The sequence below is a fragment of the Equus caballus genome, chromosome 17, assembly GCF_041296265.1.
Source record: "Equus caballus isolate H_3958 breed thoroughbred chromosome 17, TB-T2T, whole genome shotgun sequence".
In the NCBI taxonomy this organism is placed as follows: Eukaryota; Metazoa; Chordata; class Mammalia; order Perissodactyla; family Equidae; genus Equus; species Equus caballus.
The window spans coordinates 81,610,155-81,631,076 of record NC_091700.1 but is presented as its reverse complement, the minus strand read 5'-3'; the positions used below and the strand labels follow the sequence as shown (position 1 = coordinate 81,631,076).

At 35.8% G+C, this 20,922-nt stretch overlaps 1 long non-coding RNA gene across 2 annotated transcripts in view; it reads left to right on the top strand.

The window, feature by feature from the left end:
- Positions 1-20,922, top strand: part of LOC138918552 (uncharacterized) — a 113,026-nt gene that overhangs the window by 55,409 nt on the left and 36,695 nt on the right. For both annotated transcript variants that reach the window (XR_011428045.1, XR_011428044.1), the window contains one exon: positions 6,390-6,475. This is a non-coding gene — a long non-coding RNA (uncharacterized lncRNA). The remainder of the gene's footprint in view (positions 1-6,389; positions 6,476-20,922) is intronic.

The following is a 20,922-nucleotide window of genomic DNA, read 5'->3' as shown; positions in this document are numbered from 1 at the left end:
CATGTAGAATTCAGAATGGCATCTCTCAGTATCCCTCCGATCACCTCATGAGCTCTTGTCAGCTCACCCTGAGCAAAGATTAGGACCATTTGCCAAAGTCTATTTTTTATACTCCTAAATAACATTTTAAGAAAAATTAAACCTATTGAATTGTTGAGAATACCAGTTCTTTTAAAGCGGTTACCTTGTTTAGGATTAAGATTGATATATACTACTTCAATTCTCACAGTGATCATTTCAGACTGGTACCATTGTCTTTATTTTAGCAATAAGACATTAACTAAGTTAGCTAAAATTGCAGAGAAAAGCCATGTCTGATTCTGACCTGAATGATACATTTTTTTCTTGAGGAAGACTTGCCCTGAGCTAACATCTGTTGCCAATCTTCCTCTATTTTGTATGTGGCTCACTGCCACAGCATGGCTGATGTGTGGTGTAGGTCCATGCCTGGGATCCAAACCTGCAAACCTGGGCCACCAAAGTGGAGTACACCAAACTTAACCACCATGCCATGATCTATTTTTAATAGTCTAACATTTCTAGGACAGTGCCTGGAAACAAGAGCCGTTTGACATATACTTATTAGCAATGGTCTGCTTTTCAGAATTATTAAAAAAGAATTTATGCTTGAACATTACGCAAGTAATTTAGAGGTACTGGGCTTATGTCTGACAAATTTCCATGAAGTAGACTCCTCACCCCGACCGCTGCTGCCTGCACTCCTGTCTGTTGTTTCAGCAGGTATTACAAGTTTTCTAAATTTTCTCTTTGCTTTTTCTTAAAAAGTGGATGTTAGTCTATTTAAAAAATTCTTTAATTATAATCAAAGGAATGGCCTCATCTTTTCATATTTTATGGCTATTGTTTATATTCTTTTGCTTTGAATTGTTTTTTTTTTAACGATTGCCTAACGATTTAATGATTGAGCTAACATCTATTGCCAATCTTTTTTTTTTCTTATTTTGTTTCTTATTTTTTTAAATTCTTCTTCTTCCCAAAGCCCCCCAGTACATATTTGCATATTCTAGTTGTAGGTCCTTCTGGTTGTGCTATGTGGAACACTGCCTCAGCATGGCTTGATGAGTGGTGCCATGTCTGTGCCCAGGATCAGAACCAGTGAAACCCTCGGCCACCAAAGTGGAGTGTGCAAACTTAACCACCTGACCATGGAGCAGGCCCCTGCATTGGATTTTAAACATTTTAAATCCAGAATCATCCTTTAGCCTATTTCAATAATTAGCAAACATAAATAAGTTAGTGGAAAAAATTGACCTTTTAGATAATATAAAAATTGTTTGTGATGTCCCAAGAGAACATATGAATAAATCCATCTTTTAATATAATAAGAACATGCTGTTTTAGCATTTAATATCAATCTTAACTTGGGGATACAGATATAGTTACTATATTCTCCAGAAAAAAAGTTTATCCCAATGATCAGCAATGTTATAAGTTGCAGTGATAGGAGTATGTATGCAAATCTGTTGTGAAAAAATTAAGTAAGAATATGCTTAAAATTTGATATTTCAATAGAAAATAGGTACTTGGGGGAACTAAAGAAAAATGTCCTTTATAAAATCAGAAATGACATGCATTGTTTTGATTGTGGATTTAGTGTGATGTTTATTATTTCTTCACTCTTATGCTACAATCTCATTTCCTAGTCACCTATTTGTTTTTGAGTTTATAAAAATTAAATGTAATGTCCTTGGAGATTTTGTTCCTGTTTATTTTCAGTCTTAGAAGACAAAGAATTAAAATCTCTTTTAGCCAACTTGAGTTGTCAGATAATTTTAAAACATTTCTTCCCCAATTATGTAAGTTGTTGACAGATTTTTGTTTTCTTAGCTCAGAAACAGTTTTCTTTCACACACTGATAAAATTTGTAACAGTCATGGAAGGTATGTACCTAAATACATGAGGAAAATGTTAGATGGGAGCAAAAAACTTCATAATGCAAAGCTTTAAGAAAAAACTTGCTATTATGTTAGCAATATAAATTCATTTAATGATTGTCAGTTATATACACAAATGAACAAAAATATAAATAAGTTGGCCAAGGAAGAAAACAGATAGGAATAAAAGCGAAGAAATTATTTCACACTCTGGTTTAAAATTGCGTTTATTTTATTGATAGCAAAAAAGCATGTCAGGTTTTGAAAATTATCAAAAACTTCTATGCAAAGATAAGAGCTTTAATAGATTGTTTTTGACATTAAAAGGATAGTATGTGTATGCGTAATTCATGACACTGACATCAATGTTAATGATATGGGATAAGGATGGTGCAAACTTCAATAACATCATTGAATAGGCTGGTTATTGATGATAGCCTGGTTGATTTTACTTGAATTTAAGATTTTTCTTGAAATATTTATATTTTCAGCTGCATTTATTGCAAATAAGTGTTCTGGAATACACATTCATCCATCCATCCACACACCTGTCATAAAACCCTTGTATGCGGTATGGTATAGTGATTTCAAGCCTGACTGCTAGAAATATGGTCCATGAGCAGCAGCAGCAGCATCACCTGGGAGATTGATAGAACACAAAACCTGAGTGCCATCCCAGACCTGAATATTCCAAAATCTTTAGAAGATTCAGACACACATTAAAGCTTGAGAAGTACTGACATAATACTCAATAGTTAAATGTTGAAAGCCTTTCCTTTAAGATCAAGAACAAAACAAGGGTGCCCAGTCTCAACACTCCTATTCAACACCATACTGGAAGTCCTAGCCAAAGCAATCAGAAAAGAAAAGGAAACAAAAGTCTTTAAAATTGGAAAGAAGCAAAATTAGCTCTATTTGCAGATGACATGATTATATATAGAGAACATCCTGAAGAGATCAAAAGTTGCAAGATATAAAGTCAACATGCAAAGATCAGTAGCATTTCTATACACTAAAGATTATCTGAAAAATAAAATGACCCCATTCACAATAGCATCAAAAAAAATAAAATACTTAGGCATAAATTCAACCAAAGAGGTGAAAGATCTCTGTACTGAAAAATACAAGACATTGATGAAAGAAATCTAAGAGACAAATGAATAGAAAGGTATGCCACCTCTGTGAATTGGAAAAATTCATATTTTTTAAAATGTCCATACTACCCAAAACTATCTATAGATTCAAGGCAATCCCTATCAACATCCCAACAGCATTTTTTTACAGAAGTAGAAAAACAATCCTAAAATGTATATGGACTCAAAAAAGATCCCAAATTGCCAAATAAATCTTAAGAAGAACAAAGTGGGAAATATCATACTTCCTTATTTCAAGCTGTATTATAAAGTGGTAGTAACAAAAACAGTGTGTTACTGGCGTAAAAACAGACACAGAGACTAATGGAATAGAATAAAACTCATAAATAAACCTATACATATATGGTCAACTAATATTTGACAAGGTTAACCAAGAATACTCAATGGAGAAAAGATAGTCTCTACAATAAATGGTGCTGGGAAAAGTGGTTATTCATATGTAAGAGAATGAAACTAGACTACTTACACCACTCACAAAAGTCAACTCAAAAAGTATCAAAGACTTAAATGTAAGACTGGAAACTATAAAACTCCTAGAAGAAAACATAGGAAAACAGCTCCATGGCCTGGGTCTTCACAATGATTTTTGGATTTGACACCAAAAGGACAAGCAACAAAATCAAAAAACAAACAAGTGGGACTACATCAAACTAAAAACCTTCTGTATGGCAAAAGAATCAACAAAATGAAAAGACAATCTATAAAATGGGAAAAAAATATTTATAAACCATGTATCTGATAAGGGGTTAATGTCCAAAATATATAAAGAATTCATATAACTTAAAGGCAAAAAAAATCCCAAATCTAATTAAAAACATGGGCAATGAATCTCAATAGACATTTTTCCAAAGAAGATATACAGATGGACAATAGGTACATGAAAAGGTGCTCAACGTCATTAATCATCAGGGAAATGCAAATCAAAGCCACAATGAGATGTCATCTCACACCTGTTAGGATGGCTAGCATAAGAAAGACAAGAGATGCTGGCAGGGATGTGGAGAAAAGGGAAACATTGTGCACTGTTGGTAGGATTGTAAATTGGTACAACCACTATGGAAAACAGTATGGAGGTTCCTTAAAAAATTAAAACTGGAACTACCATAAGATCCAGGGATACCACTTCTGGTAATATATCCAAAAGAAAGGAAAACACTAACTCAAAGAGATATCTGCACGCCTATGTTCATTGCAGCCTTATTTACAATCACCAAGACATGGAAACAACCTAAGTGTCCATTGATGGACGAATGGATCAATAAATTGTGTGTGATACACACACACACACTGCGGAATATTATTCAGACATAAAAAAGGAAGTTCTGACATTTGCAACAACATGGATGAAACTTCAGAGCATTATGCTAAGTGAAAGAAGTCAGACAATGACAAATACTGTATGATATCACTTATATTGAAAATTTTTAAAAAGTAAACTCACAGTAAAAGATTAGATTTGTCGTTACCAGAGACAGGAGGACAGGGGTAGGAGTGGGAGGTGGGTATTGGATGAAGGTGGTCAAATGGTACAAACTTCCAGTTATAAAATAAGTACTAGGGATATAACATACAACATGATGACCACAATTAACACTGCTGTACAGTGTATTTGAAAGTTGTTGAGAGTAAATCCTAAAAGTTCTCACCACAATGAAAAACTTCTGTTCTGTTCTTGTGCTATATGAGATGATGGATGTTAACTGAACACATTATGGTAATTTCACAATATGCATAAGTCAAATCATTATACTTAAATTTACAGTGCTGGATGTCAATTACATCAATAAAAATGGAAGAAAAAATAAAGCTTGAGAAGCACTAGCTTAGAACCTGGGCTCTGGAGTCAGACCTGAATTTCCAAACCTTGGTTTCTCCATTTGTAAAATGAAACTAATGGTACTTCCCACTTTTTTTTCTGTTCTGTTTTGGAGATTAGATGAAATTATGGGTGCTAATTGATTAGCTTGATGCCTGGCGTGAGGACAGCATCACAGGCCTGTGAGTCAAGTGGACTTTAATTTGTTGAGGAGTCCATGGGTATTAAATAAAGACTCAGTAGGTAACATACATGTTCTAGGTATTAGTTGAGCAATGACCAGTCACAGCCGAAATAAATTGTTACCTCATTCTCTACTTCTTAAAAATGAAATCACTTGCACATTCCTCTCTAAATTTGGCCTTCAGATATTTAAGACTGTTTTATATAATCAATTCTTAGCCTTCTGTCTCTTCACTTTAATATATGCTATTAAGTATATTTTGTCTAGCATAGTTTCTATAGTTTCTATGAGGGTAAATCAATGCAGTTCTGTGTGAAATGCACTGTTTTAACCACTACAAGATAGTGCCTTACATACCCATGTTCTGAGACTCCAGAGGAGTTCATAGAACAAAAAAGCATAAACTCACAGACATTTCTTCAGACACTTTTGAGTATCTAAGATATTCCAAGCACTTGCTTAAGCAAAGCAGCTACAATATTGAATAAAAAAGATGAAAATATCCACCTATATGGTGGCTACATTCTAGTGGGTGGATTGATATGATACAGATAAATTTAATAAATCATACAGCTACACTTATAATCTCACATGTATTCTTGTATGGGCAATTGTATATACAAACAACCAAACAGCTCCCAGATTATTCCTTCCTCAGATTTTTTATTATTCATCGTTGAATTTTATAATCATTCTTTGGTGGTGAGATCACAAGTGGACCATGCTTCTTGGCTAAAATGATAGTGAAAAGTAGAGCACAGATGTAAGTCATGCAGTCTTTTTTGCCATTTTATTCTTCTTCATTTACGCCTTCTTTTATGGACTACAACCTAATCTGATACAGGAGGCAGTATAGGATATGTAACACTCCTGGGCATGTAAAAAATCAATCAAATCCATATTTTATATTGTAATTCTTGTCTCTACTACTCTATAGCTTTTTAAACTTGAGCAATTTACTTAATATTTATGTCTTAGTTTTCTTGCCTGGAAAGTTGGGGAAATAATAGTACTTATCTGTGACTTTTGAGAGTATTAAATGATGTAATACATGTGTAGTATTTAGCAGAGTGTCCAATATTGAGACGATAAATATTGCTTACAATGATTAACCTGAATATATAATAGTAGTAATTATGATAAATCTATTGGCCTGCATTCTTCAATTTTCACCATAATTTCATCATACATTAACATACTCTGTTATCAGTTCTACAAAATGACCCTGCTTTGGATGTGGACTCAAGCTGATCAATGACACTGCTTTACATACAGATTATTCATGCTCACACATGTACATACTCAGTTGACTTCCTATCTTTTCACAACCCCTATTTCAGGCTGCCAGTTCCTAGCTGTAACGTCACGGAGGGGTTGTTTGGATTAAATAACATTAAAAGGTGGCTAGCATGGACTCGAGCAAAAGGTGAGTACCCAATAAATTTCTCCTTTCAGACACCTTGAATTTGATATATTTTTAAAGCGATGATTACAATATAGCAACATGATAGGTAGAATAAGCAAAATACTGTCAATATATCATTTTATTAGTAGCACTCTTACGTAGTCACAATCTATGTTTCCTGACCTCAAGGATGAAATTTTTTTTGCGAGGAAGATTGGCTCTGAGCTAACATCTGTGCCAATCTTCCTCTATTTTGTGTATAGGTCACCGCCACAGCATGGCTGATGAGTGGTGCAAGTCCATGCCCAGGATCTGAACCCGAGAACCCAGGTTGCCAAAACAGAGCACACCAAACTTAACCATCATGCCCCACAGGGTTGGCCCCAACAATTTGTTTAATTAAATCATGAATTAAAAAGTTGTTAGATAGTAAAATAGAAATAAACTTAAAATAATGAGACAAATATGAGAAACCATTGCTTAATTGTCAATTAAGTGGTTTCAGTAGAAAACACTATAATAGCTCACAAGTAGGAGAGATCCACCATAGGACAAAGAGGTTTTCAGAGCAGTGGGGACAGATTAGTGCTCTTAGAAATGAGGATGTAAACCATGAAAATGCTCTTACATTAAGGAATGCTTCCTGGCCTCAATTACCTGGAAGGGACCAGGAAAAGATTTTGAAGTTCTCATACACATTCTTGCCAATCACCCAAGATGTAGTAGGAATCATTTCCTTTCACAAATGAGAGCGTAGTGATGACAAAACTTAAGACACTCAGTGTAACAGAACTGGAGGATAGTTTAGCCCTGATTTACCTCAGATCAGTCAGAGCCAAAGTCTAGTCCTCTTGATTTACTACACATCACGCTAACAACAAAGACAGCTAAAGATAGTTCTGAGAAAGGTGGATGGGGTCATATCACAGCTCATCTTGAATGCCCTGTAAGAGTTTGGATTTTAACCTTGAGGTAATGTGGAATCACTGAAGGTAAATGAATTTATAAGTGACGTTATAAAACAAATTGCCTTTAGTAAGTGACAAAGGTCAAGAGAGAAATGTCTCTTGTTTTCTAAGCTTCCCATTCTTGCTTCATTCTGGGGTGAAACAAGGAATTTATTTCTCAGTGTTTCTCAGGATCTGAATATATAAGTTAATTATTAATTCTTGAGGCATTTACTATCCTCAGAGACAGAATGCCTTAGTTTGAATTCTGATTAATCCACTAACTTGCTGTATGACTTTGGGCAACTTATCTCAGTCCTCATCTTTAAAATGTGGCTAATGATAACTATTTTAGAGTGGTTTGTGAAGACTACATAAACTAGTACATGTAAAATGCTGACAACATTCCTTGACACACACTCATACACTATTTTTAATATTGTGTAGTATATAATGTTTTGCTATTTTCATCTATATTTTTACTGAAATTATCTTGTTACATTTCAAAAAATGATAAGACACCTAAAAAATGAAGTAGTGAAAGGAGGAGTTCTGGAATATAGGGTAAGGAATTCCAGTAATAGCCACTAACAAATAGATGCTATGACAGCTTACCTATAGTGGTAAGATTGCAATAACCTGGTACAGCTACTATAAAAATAATGAATTCAATTAATATTCTTAATAGGAGAGATGCATGAATAATTAAACAGTCATTTTTCAAATCACCATTTTTAGCATTGGTAAGTACTGGTATTAAATCGTTTGTTTAGATATTACATATCAACTTAAATTTTTTTACAACAAAATGTAAGATAATTTTGGTTACATTTTACAGGTTAGAGAGTTTGAGCTGTTGTGCATGTTAGACAAATCTAAAACTTCATGCATTACATTTCAAAATTAAGAAAAATACATCATAACAGTGCATGCCATTTCTGATTTTATAAAGGACATTTTGACAATGAGGAAAATATGTCCAGTGTATTTTGGAAGCATGGAGGAAGGTGACGAAATGCCAGTGAAGTCAGAGAAGGCTTGTTAGAGATGATCTGGGAGCTGCCAATGTAGCAGAAATGGAATGGAGAAAACATATATAAGCACAGTGGGATCAAGAGTTGAAGCCTGAGTTAAAAAAATATGGCTTTGACAGTAACCTAAAAGAAGTTTAGGGTTTTAAGGTTGTAAATACAACTGGGACAAAACATGAAGTCTATGATTGTCTCCTCCCTGGGTCATGAAGAGTTAGTACCTTAGATGTGCTTGTTCAAACGTGAGTAGTGATGTGTCATTAAAGACCTCTATATTTGCTTTATGCATGAAAATGTATAAAATCGGAAGAATGAAAGATGACACTGGACGTTGGAGATTTGAAGTGAAGGAATGGAAGATAAGAAATAAACCCAACAAAGGGAAACATTCTGGGGACAGATAAGCCAGTTACCAAACTTTTAGAAATATTCAGAGGATTTGGGAATCATGATTTGCATATCCAACATGAATTCCTGTTATTATTGCCAAATAATTCAACTCCAATTTTGTTCAAGTGCCAATATATTCAAGAGAGATAGGTTTCTCTTGTGCTCCAGGGAATTAATCACAATTAGTCCAAACTGATCAAAGTATTAGTATTTAAACTAATTACTACTAGTAATAGTAATTAGTTTAGTAGTGGATATGTAACCCTGTCCTGGCCAACAAAACTTAAGGGCAATTCTGAGAGGATAGGGGCTGTGGCTTCCGTGGAAGCTTTCCCCCTGGTAAGGGAGACATGCAAAGATAAATCATATCTTCTTCCTTTGGATGGTGTCATGAAAGGACATGATACCAGAGCTAAAAGAACAGATCTGGCTATGGGTGAAATGGAGTTCCAGGGCTCACCAATGCTGGGCTATCCCACTTTTACCAAGGTTCTATATTGGTTATAGTGAAAGAAAGTGAGAGGCAAGTTTATGGAAGAACTTGTATGTTATTTTAGTTTGAACTTTCTCCTGTAACCAACAGGGATCATCAACTAATTTAAATATGCAAAGTTTTATAGTCAAGGTTGCATTTTAAACAGGACAAGAATGACTAGAAGGCATTTGAGGAAGATAAGATTTGTGGCAGGAAAAACAGCAAAGTTATTATTGTAGAGTATAAGGACCTGATATGAGATGGAGTGGGAAAGGTGAAAGAAATTTTATAGAATGTTTTAATAGTTGCATTCAAAAGCTATTTGTGGGGCCAGCCCTGTGGCAGAGTGGTTAAGTTCATGCAGTCTGCTGCGGCAGCCCAGGGTTTCACTGGTTCGGATCCAGGGCACAGACATGGCACCACTCATCAGGCCACATTGAAGAGGCGTCCCACATGCCACAACTAGAAGGACCTGCAACTAAGATATACAACTATGTATGGGGGGGTTGGAGAGAGAAAGCAGGAAAAAAAAAGAAAAAGAAAAAGAAAATTGGCAACAGTTGTTAGCTCAGGTGCCAATCTTTGAAAAAAAAAACAAAAGCTATTTGTGTTTCTCTTACAAATAGAGACTTATTTTCAGAGTTAAGAATAACATTTTTCAGAGCCAGCCCTGTGGTGGAGTGGTTAAGTTTGTGCACTCCACTTCAGCAGCCCAGGTTTGCAGGTTCAGATCCTGGGAGTGGATCTACACCACTTATCAACCATGCTGTGGCAGCAACTCACATATAAAGTGGAGGAAGATTGGCACAGATGTTAGCTCAGGGCTAATCTTCCTCAGTGCAAAAAAAAAAACAAAGGAATAACACTTTTTCAGTCATATTTAAATACTTTGAATTATTTTCAGAAAGTACTGAAAATTATCATTTCTTAAGAAATCACTATGAATAATTTTTTTCTAAGATATACGCACATAAAAATATACATGTTGCCAAAATTCAAAAATCACTGTTTTAAGATGTATTTTTAGCAAGAAATCACAGCATGCTGTATTGAATGCATAGAGACAGATCAAATTAAAATTTTTTAGAATGGATTCGTTATTTTGTTGTTATATGTAGATTTAAGAGAAAGCTGTTTTCTTGAAATTACCTGCATTGGGACAGAATTTTTAAATATTGACTTTCAGTTGGATAAAGCATCTGGATTGATGCTCTGATTACAATATTTAGAATTCATACCAGGGGAATATCATTAAGGTATTTAGTGACAACAATACTGAGATAACTGTTTATTTCAAAGTGTTCTCATTTTAATGTGAGAAAATTAAACTGCATTTCATCCCTTTTTTATACTTTCTTTAGCATGCAGTAAACACTTCTATTTAGATGCTGTGAGAAGAAAATAGTATTTTTCAATGCTAAGAGAAAAGGTTGGAACTTACCTAGATGCCTAATCCAGTAGTATTTTTAGGTTTTAATGTTTAAGGTTAATTAAATGCAGCTCATTTAAGAAAAGCTGCTTTAGATTATTTAAAACATAGCATCAGAAATTTTGTAGAACACATTTGCTTAAGTACATATCAATGTAGGGGAATTTAAAGGAGGGGAGAGAACAAACCCAATGTTGTGTTTACAATCAAAAGGATCTTGAGGGGCCGGCCCCATGGCCTGGGGGTGAAGTTCCTGCACTCCACTTCGGCAGCCCAGGGTTTTGCTGGTTCTGACCCTGGGCATGGACCTAGCACTGCTCATCTAGCCATGCTGAGGTGGGTGTCCCACATAGCACAACCAGAAAGGCTTACAGCTAGAATACACAACTGTGTACTGGGGGACTTTGAAGAGGAGGAGGAGAAGAAGAAGAAAAAAGATTGGCAACACATGTTAGCTCAGGTGCTAATCTTGAAAAAAATAAAAGAAGGATCTTGAATAAAGATAGAGAAACAATTTTCAGACAAGATGTTGCAAATAGTTTGATAAATTAGAAGCAAACTTTATTAAGCTTTCTCATGTCAGTACGTGAAAATGTCTAACTAGTGATACCCAATTAAGGTTTCTCCCCATTTGTTCCCAGTTGAGTATTTTTTCTAACCATCAAACCAAACTGGAAGAACCCTACAAAACCAATTTATTGGATGGTGTAAGCCCCTCTGTGTATGTTTGTGCATGCATTTGGTTTCCCGTTCATGTGTGTGTACATATTTGCATGTGTGAGAAAAAGACTTTCCTGTACCCAGTGCTGTGCTAGCAATGAAGAGTGGTGAGCAAGCCAGACATGGTCCCTGCCCACAGGGAGCTTATGGTCAAACAGGGAATACTGACACTAGACAATAACAACATTAAAGTTATTAATAATATAATGAGGGGGATACATGTAGCTAAACAATCTTATAAATCAGGAGCATACATTTTTTCGAGATCAGTCTTTTCTGAGGAAGTTTAAGTTTGAAAAATGAGGATCAGTGGGTCAAACCAGAAAAATAATGTGCATGAGAGTGCTGGAGATAGGAAGAAGGTTGCACGTAGAAGACATGGTGTTGTCATGAGAGACAGTGTGGTATCTTTGAAGACAAACTATCTGAATGTGGCTATCATTTAGATAGAAGGTGATTCTGGAGAGACGATATGGAGAAGAGGGCATAAGCCACATGTAGAATGCTAAATCCACTGTGAGCCATGTTAACAAAGTTCAGCGCTGTTTCAAGATCATTAGAAAGCCTTTGAATGACATTACATAGGAATGGACATAATCACATTTATATTCTAAGTGATGTTTGAAATGTAGAGAGTGGACTGGAAAGGAGTAAGGTTGGATAACGGGGCATTTAGTTAAGAGCTCTGTATAAATTCAGGAAGATGGCAACTTGGACTGAGTTTTTGATAGTGGGCACAGATTAAAAAGGATAATTCGAGAACTATTTAGTAGAATCAAAGGACTTTTTGAGTAACATAATGATTGGCCTCTCAGAAACAGAATCCTAGTGCTGTGTTTCTATCTGAGATTTTCCTTTTTCTAGCTACGAGGGAATAAGCAAATTGCTTTGTTTCTTTATCTGAATAATGAGGATAAAAATCAGTCTTGCTTGATATCAGACAGTGGCCAGGTAAGTAACAACCCATCAGATTGGCTTCTCTTCCTGTCATGTTTCATTTACTCTTTTACATGCTTGCTTTCTGCAATTGTACTAAATTAGAAGTGCATAAGACTTTTCCTCAGGTTTATGCTTTCTGGGAAATCCAGGCATGGTGGTTTTCTCCCCACTATGTGGCCTTAGTACTGGGTAATATCATTTGATGACTCATTAATCCAATAGCAATTGGGATGCCACCGTTGGTGTTAAGTGGGTGGTGATAACTACAGGGACATCGTAATCCTTAAGACTCTTACCAGTGGGGGTTCCAGTTGAAAATGGTGACATAGAAGGATCCTGAATTCACTGCCTCCAATGGACACACCAAATCTACAGCTATATGTGAAACAATTTCGTCTGAAAGAAATCCCAAAACTAGCTGAGCAACTCCTATACATCTGCCAAATGGGGGGAAAAGCCCCACATAGAAGCAGATAGAACAAGCTAAGTCAAAATCTTGCAATAAGCCCCACCCACAGTGTGGGGACCCGTAATTAGGAGGGAACTCACAACCCCAAGCTTCTCCCTGAGGGGCAAACAGTTTGAACACCCACATCTGGCACAGCAAATTTTAAGACCTGCACCTGAAAAAGAAGCCCCCAAAACATCTAGCTTTGAAAGCCAACAGAGTTTACATCCACAAGGCCCACAAGGCTATAGTGAACTGAGAAACAGGTCTTAAAGGGCTAGCATGGGCTCACCCACGTTCGCTTACCCAAGGGCCCAACACAGAGGCAACCAACAAGTGCCCAGTCTTTTTGTGAAAGACACTTATTCGCTTATCTTAAAGCTTCAACCTGAGGGGCAGGCATCTAACTTAATACAGGTCTATGGGACTACCATAATCCTCTCCAGAGAACTCAGAGGGCGGGGTCTATCATGGTCTCCCTCTGCCTTGCTCCAGGTTGCCAGTATTTCCTGAAAACGAATGAGTGCACATATCTGGTGACCCAGTTTTTGCAGCTGCTGCCCAATAGACATCCTTTGATTGCCTAGCTCTAGTGGCCAGTGGGGCTTTTATCCACAGATCCCATAAGACTGTAACAAACAGAGAAGTTCTTAACTGACTTCCCACCCCCAGGGCACAGAACAGAGACAGTACACCAAAACACAGCCCAGTCTTTCTGTGAAAGAGGACTATTAGCTTACTATAGTTGTGGCCTGAGAAGAAGGCTTCTTATTAAACACACATCTAGGGACTCAGTAGAATCCTCTCCAGAGATTGGAGAGGCTGATGGGCCCCATCTTTCTGCTCTTCCTATGTTCCACCACAGTTTGGCATCTCTGAGAAAGGATCATGTGTAGACATCAGGCACCCTGGCTTTTGTGCCTCCAGCCTAGAGGACGTATCCCTTGATAGCCTGGCTCTGGTGGCTATGACAAGCAGGGTTTCTTAACTGGCTATCACACCAGGACCAGAGCAGAGGAAGCAGACAGAAATGCTGTTTCCCAATCTTTCCCTAAAAGAGGTAGGTTTGTATACTTTAAAAGTTGCTGCCTGAGGGTCTGGCTTTCAATCAGTCTGAATCTAGGTACTGACTGAGATCCTCCCCTTTGAGACACTGACAGGTCTTGGCACACCCTCAACTACTGGGATCTGTTAAGAATAAAATAGACTGTTTGGAAAATCATAAAGATTTGAGAGACAACCAAGAGCTAGGGCAGGGTTGGAAAATAAGATTCATTTCCTACACAATGGCACTCCAAGACTGGGAGAGGTGGCTATATTATCAAATGCATAGAAACCAACACAGAGAGTCAAGCAAAAATGAAGAAACAGGTATGTGTTTCAAACGAAAGAATATAAAACATCAGGAAAAAAACTTAATGAAACATAAGTGACTTACCTGAAAAGAGTTCAAAATAAGAGCCTTAGAGAGGCTCACTAAGCTCAGAATAATGGATAAACAAAGTGAGAATTTCAACAAAGAGACAGAAAATATAAGTACCAAATAAAGGTCCCAGAGCTGCAGAAGCTAGTAACTGAAAAATATGATAAAGGGATTGAAGAGCAGACTAGATAAAAAAAGAATTAATGATTTTGAAGACAGCACAGTGGAACTTATCTAATCAGGGCAGCAAAAAGAAAAAAGAAAAAAAATGAGTGAAGATAGCTTACGAGATTTATGGGACAACATCGAGCAGACCAATATTTGCATTATAGGGGTCCCAGAAGAAGAGAGAAAGGGACAGGAAACTTACTGTGAAGAAATAATGTCTGAAAACTTCGCTAACCTGGGCAAGAAAATAGAGATCCAGAACCAATAAGTCCAGAAAGTTTCAAATAAGATGAATTCAAAGAGACCCACACCAAGACATGTTATAATTAAAGTGTCAAAAGTTAAAGACAAGCAGGAAATCTTAAAATCAGCAAGAGAGAAACAACTTATTATGTACAAGGAAATTTCCATAAGTCTATTAGCAGATTTTTCAGCAGAAACTTTGTAGGCCAGAAGAGAGTGGCACAAAATATTCAAATTGCTGAAAGAAAAAAAAACTGCCAAACAAGAATACTTTACCCAGCAAGTATGTCCTTCAGAATTGAAGGAAAGAGTTTCTAGACAAGCAAAAGCTAAAGGAGTTAGTCACCACTAGACTAGGCTGACAAGAAATATCAGAGAGACTTCTTTAAGCTAAAAAGAAAGGGTGTTAATTAGTAATAGAAAAACATATGAAAGTATACACCTCATTGGTAAAGGTAAATATATAAAATTCAGAATAATCTAATGTTGTAAAGGTGAGGGGTTAATCACTTGTAAAGATATTATGAAGTTTAAAGGCAAAAGAAGTAAAAGTAACTATAGCTACAATAATTTTTTAACGGATATACAAGATAAAAGGATGTAAATTGTGACATCCAAAACATAAAATGTTGGGAAGAGGGCAGTAAAAATATAGAACTTTAGAAGGCATTCATACTTAAATTATCAACTTAATATAGACTGTTGCAAACATAGGTTGTTTTACATAAGCCACATGATAACCACAGAGCAAAACCTATAGCAGATACAAAATGATAAAGGAATCTAAGCATAGCATTACATAAAATCACAAAATCACAAAGGAAGATGAAAGAAAAAAAAATTACAGGATAGCCAGAAAACAATTAACAAAATGCTAACAATATACTTATCAATATTTACATTTAATGTAAGTGGACAAATTCTCCAAAAGACAAAGTGGCTGAATGGATTAAAAAAGCAAAGCAGGACTCATCTTTATGCTGCCTACAAGAGACTCACTTCAAATATAAGGACACAGAAACTGAAAGTGAAGGATTGGCAAAAGACAGTCTATGCAAACGGAAACTAAAAGAAAGCTGGAGTCTATACTTAACACACAAAATAGACCTTAAGACAAAGACTACAATAAGAGATAAAGAAGGTCATTATATGAGTGTAAAAGAGTCAATCCAATAAGACAATATATTTGTAAACATTTATGCACACAATATAGGAGCACCTAATTATATAAAGCAAATATTAACAGACCTAAATGGAAAAATAGCAATACAATAATAGTAAGGGATTTTAATACCCCATTTTCATTAATGGAGAGCATCCAGACAGAAAATCAATAAGGAATCATTGGCCTAAAATGACACATTAGACCAGATGAACTTAATAGACATGTACAGAACATTCCATCTAAAAGCAACAGAATATGCACTTTTCTAAAGCAGACATGAAATATTCTCCATGATAGATCATATATTAGGCCACAAAACAAGTCTCAATAAATTTAAGAAGGCTTAAATCATATCAAACATCTCTTTCAACCATAATAGTATGCAAGTAAAAATCAATTACAAGAAAACTGGAAAACTCAAATAGATGTAGACTAGACAACATCCTACTGAATCACCAATTGGCCAAAGAAGACATAACAAAATTACCCTGAGACAAATGAAAATGGAAATGCAACATACCAAAACTTATGGGATGCAGCAAAAGCAGTTCAAAACGAGAAGGTCATAGCAATAAAGCCTATATCAAGAAACAAGAAATATCTCAAAAAAATAACCTAATTTCACACCTTAAGGAACTAGAAAAAAGAACAAATGATGCCCAAAGGTAGTAGAAGGAAGAAAATAAACATGAGAGTGGAAATAGAGACTGAAAAGACAAAAGAGGAGATTGACAAAACTAAGCTGTTTCTTTGAAATGATAAACAAAATAGACCAACCCATATAGCTCAACTAACCGTGAAGGACTCAGTATCAGAAATGAAAGAGTAGACTTTCCCACTGATACCACAGAAATATAAATGATCATAAGAAACTACGAATAATTATATGCCAACCAATTTGACAACCAAGAAATGGATAGATTCCTAGACACAACCTACTAACCCTGAATCATGAAGAAATAGAAAATCTGATTAGCTTATTACTAGTAAAAAAATTGAATCAGTAAATAAAACCTTCCAACTAACAGAAGTCCAGGACCTGATGACTCCATTGGTGTATTCTACCAAATAGTCAATCTTTCTCAAACTCTTCCCAAAAGAAATCAAAGAAGAAACACTTCCAAACTCATTATGAGTCCAGCATTACCCTGATACAAAAACCAGACAGAGACACCTCAAGAAAAAAATTATACACCAATATCCCTGAAGAACATACATGCAAAAATCCTCAACAAAATATTAGCAAACCCAATTCAAAATACATTAAAAGGATCATACACCATGATCAAGTGAGATTTATTCCAGGGTTGCAAGGATGGTCCAACATCTGCAAATAAATATACCATGTTAAAAAAAAAAAGAATAAAAATAAGATTATCTCAATAGATGCAGAAACAGCATTTGACAAAATTCAACAGCCGTTTATGTTAAAAACTCTCAATAAAGTTGGTATTGGGGGAACATACCTCAACATAATAAAGGCCATATATGACAAGCCCACAGCCAACATACTCATAGTGAAAACCTCTATGATCAGGAGCAAGACAAGGATGCCCACTCTCACTACTTTTGTTCAGCATATTACTAGAAGCTCTAGCCAGAGCAATTAAAAAAAAAAAAAAGAAGAAGAAAGAAAGAAAAGGCATCCAAATCAGAAATAAAGTAAAATTGTCATTATTTGAAGATGACATATAAAAACCCCTAAAACTCCATAAAAAAATGTTAGAACTACTCAAATTCAGTAAACTTGATGGATACAAAAAATCAATTTCAAAAAATTTTTGTGTTTTTATACAATAAGGAACTACCAGAAAGAGAAATAAATATGATTCATAATTGCATCCAAAGGAATAAAATACCTAGAAATAAATTTCTTAAGGAGGCAAAAAACCTATACACCAAAAACTATAAGATAGTGATAGAAGAAATTGAACGGTTGTGCAAATAAATGAAAAGATATTCCCTGCTCATGGATTGGAAGAATATTGTTAAAACGTTCATACTACCAAAAGCAATCTAAGATTCAATGCAATCCCTATCAAAATTCCAATGGCATTTTTCATAGAAATAGAAAAAAACCTAAGATTTGTATGAAGCCACAAAAGACCCCCAATAGCCAAAGTAATCCTGAATAAGAAGAAACCTGGAGGAATCATGCTTCCTGATTTCAAACTACATTTCAAAGATATAGTAGTCAAAAAGTAAGGTATCGACCCCAAAATAGACACATAGATCAGTGGAACAGAGTAGAGTGCCCAGAAATAAATCCACACAAATATGGTCAACTACTTTAGGGCAAAGGAGCCAAGATTACACAATGGGAAAAAGACAGTCTCTTCAATAAATGGTGCTGGGAAAACTGGACAGCCATATACAAAAGAATGAAACTAGACCAGGATCTCATACCATACACAAAAATTAACTCAAAGTAGAACAAATATTTGAATATAAGATCTGAAACCATAAAATTCCTAGAAGAAAACATGGGTGATAAACTCTTTGATACCAGTCTTGGTGATGACTTTTTGGATTTGACACCAAAAGCAAAGGCAATAAAAGCATAAGTCAGCAAGTTGGACTACAGTAAACTAAAAAGCTTGTGCACAACAGAGGAAATCACCAAAATGAAAAGACAACCTACTGAACAGGAGAAAATATTTGCAAATCACACATCTCATAGGGGTTAATATCAAAATATATGAAGAACTCATAAAACACAATAGCAAAAAAAAACAAACGATCTGATTAAAAAGTGGGCAGAGGATGTGAATAGACATTTTCCCAAGGAAGGCATACAGACGGCCAACAGATACACAAAAAGTTGCTCAACATCTCTAATCAGAGAAACGCAAGTCAAAACCACAATGAGATATCACCTCACACCTGCCAGAATGGCTATTATCAGAAAACAAGAAATGTGGAGTCAAGGTTATGAAGAAAAGGTTGTGCACTGTTGGTGGGAATGTAAATGGGCGCAGCCACTATGGAAAACAGTATGGAATTTCCTCAAAAATATGAGAACTACTATCTAATTCGGTAATCCACTTCTGGGTACTTTTCCGAATGAAACAAAAACTTAACTCAAAAAGAGATCTGTACCCCTACCTTTACTGCAGCATTATTTACAATAGCCCAGACATGGAAGAAACATAGCGTCCATCAATGGATGAACGGATAAAGAAAACGTGGTGTATATGTACATAATGGAACATTGTTCAGCCATAAAAGAAAGAAATCCTACCATTTGTGACAATACGGGTGGACCTTGAGGACATTATGCTAAGTGAAATAAGACAAAGACAAATACTTCATGATCGCACTTAAAAGTAGAATCAAAGAAAAAAAAAACCCAACTCATAAATACAGAGAATAGATTGGTGGTTGCCAAAGGCAGGAAGTGTGGTGTGGCTAAAATGAGTAAAGGTGGTCAAAAAGGTGCAAATCTCCAGTCATAAGATAAATAAGTTGTGGAGATGTAATGTACAGCATGGTGACTATAGTTAATAATACTGCATTGAATATTTGAAAGCTGCTGAGAGTAGACCTTAAAATTCTCATCACAAGAAAAAATATACATAATTATGAGTGGTAATGGATGTTAATGACTTATTCTGGTGATCATGTCATAATATATATGCAAATATTGACTCATGTTGTATACCTGAAACTAATGTTATGACAATTACCTCTCAATAAAAAATAATAATTGCAATACTTTCCTGTGTGTTAAAATATGCCACAGTCAGGGAAAAACAAAAACAAAAAACAACACAGCTATGTTTAGGTAGTGGCAGAAAATTGTCTCAAAAGGACCAGATAGAGTCCATTTGGTTGGTCACATTCCATCCTAGACTCCTTGAGTATACTACATAAACACAAGTATAAAACTAATTGAAACCTAGCATGGAAGGCATCTTACCAAGAGCATGGGCTCTTTGTTATAATTGTTGAGATGGCTTTTAAAAATTTCTTTAGAAAATTTGATTCTGAGCATTATTTTTAGCCAAAGTTAATATAAAAGACAAAAGTGCAAACTAGGTAAAGACCCTCAACTTTGATAATTCAGTATTATTATCGATAATAGCTATATATATGGAGGAGGCAGTCACTCAAGAACTATTCCCTTTGATGCTCTTACCTGGGATTCATACTATCTGAATGTCTTAACTCCTCAAGATATTGCTTTGAACTACAGTATCAGTGCTAGCACATATTGTACAATGTGAAGAATTAGAAAGAACCCCGGGTCCCTCTGTACTTGGATGTTGGACTTGACCAAAGGATTGATAAAAATACACCAGTTATCAATTAATTCTTGCTGCTAAATCACTAGGAAGCTTATGGCTTAAAACCTCAATTTATTTTTTCCCCCGACTCTGTAGGTTGGCTGGGAAATTCCTCAGCTGGTTTACCCGGCCTTCCTCACGAGAATGCATTTAACTGGCAGATCAGCTGGGGTGGAAAGTTCAAGATGCTCTCTCTCACCTGTCTAATCATTAGTGCTGGATGTGGCCTAAGGTGCCTTGCTTCACCTTCATGTGGTCTCTCATTCTCCCACAGCCTAGACTGGTTTCTTTATATGGCCATCTTAGGGTAGTGATTCAAAAAGCTGCAAAGCCTCTTAAGGCCTAATTCTAGAACTGACAAGGTGTCACTTCTGCCGCATTCTGAACTGGTCAAAGAAAGACACAAGGCCAGCCAAAATTCAAAGTTAAGGAAAATGGACTTTACTTTTTAATGAGAGGAACTGCAGAATTATCTCGCCCCATTTTGAAATTTGTAACAATGCTCCTCTAGGCTGACACAGCATCATGGGCTATTGTTTATTTTTAAGAAAAGATGCTCCTGCCCCCAAATGCCCCCAGCTGTGTAGCAAGATAACAGAATGAAAAGTAAAGTAGAGCTGAGCTTGAGTCCTGACTATCCTCTTGGCTGAACATCTTTGGTCACTGTCTAACCTGCACAGGGGTATTTGATGGCTCAGCATATCCCTTTAGATTAATTGCTAACAGTCTTGATGGGTAGTGTTAAGGGAAGACATTTTCATGAGGAGGATACCTAGAGAGCAAGATAAACCTCTACTACAAAGC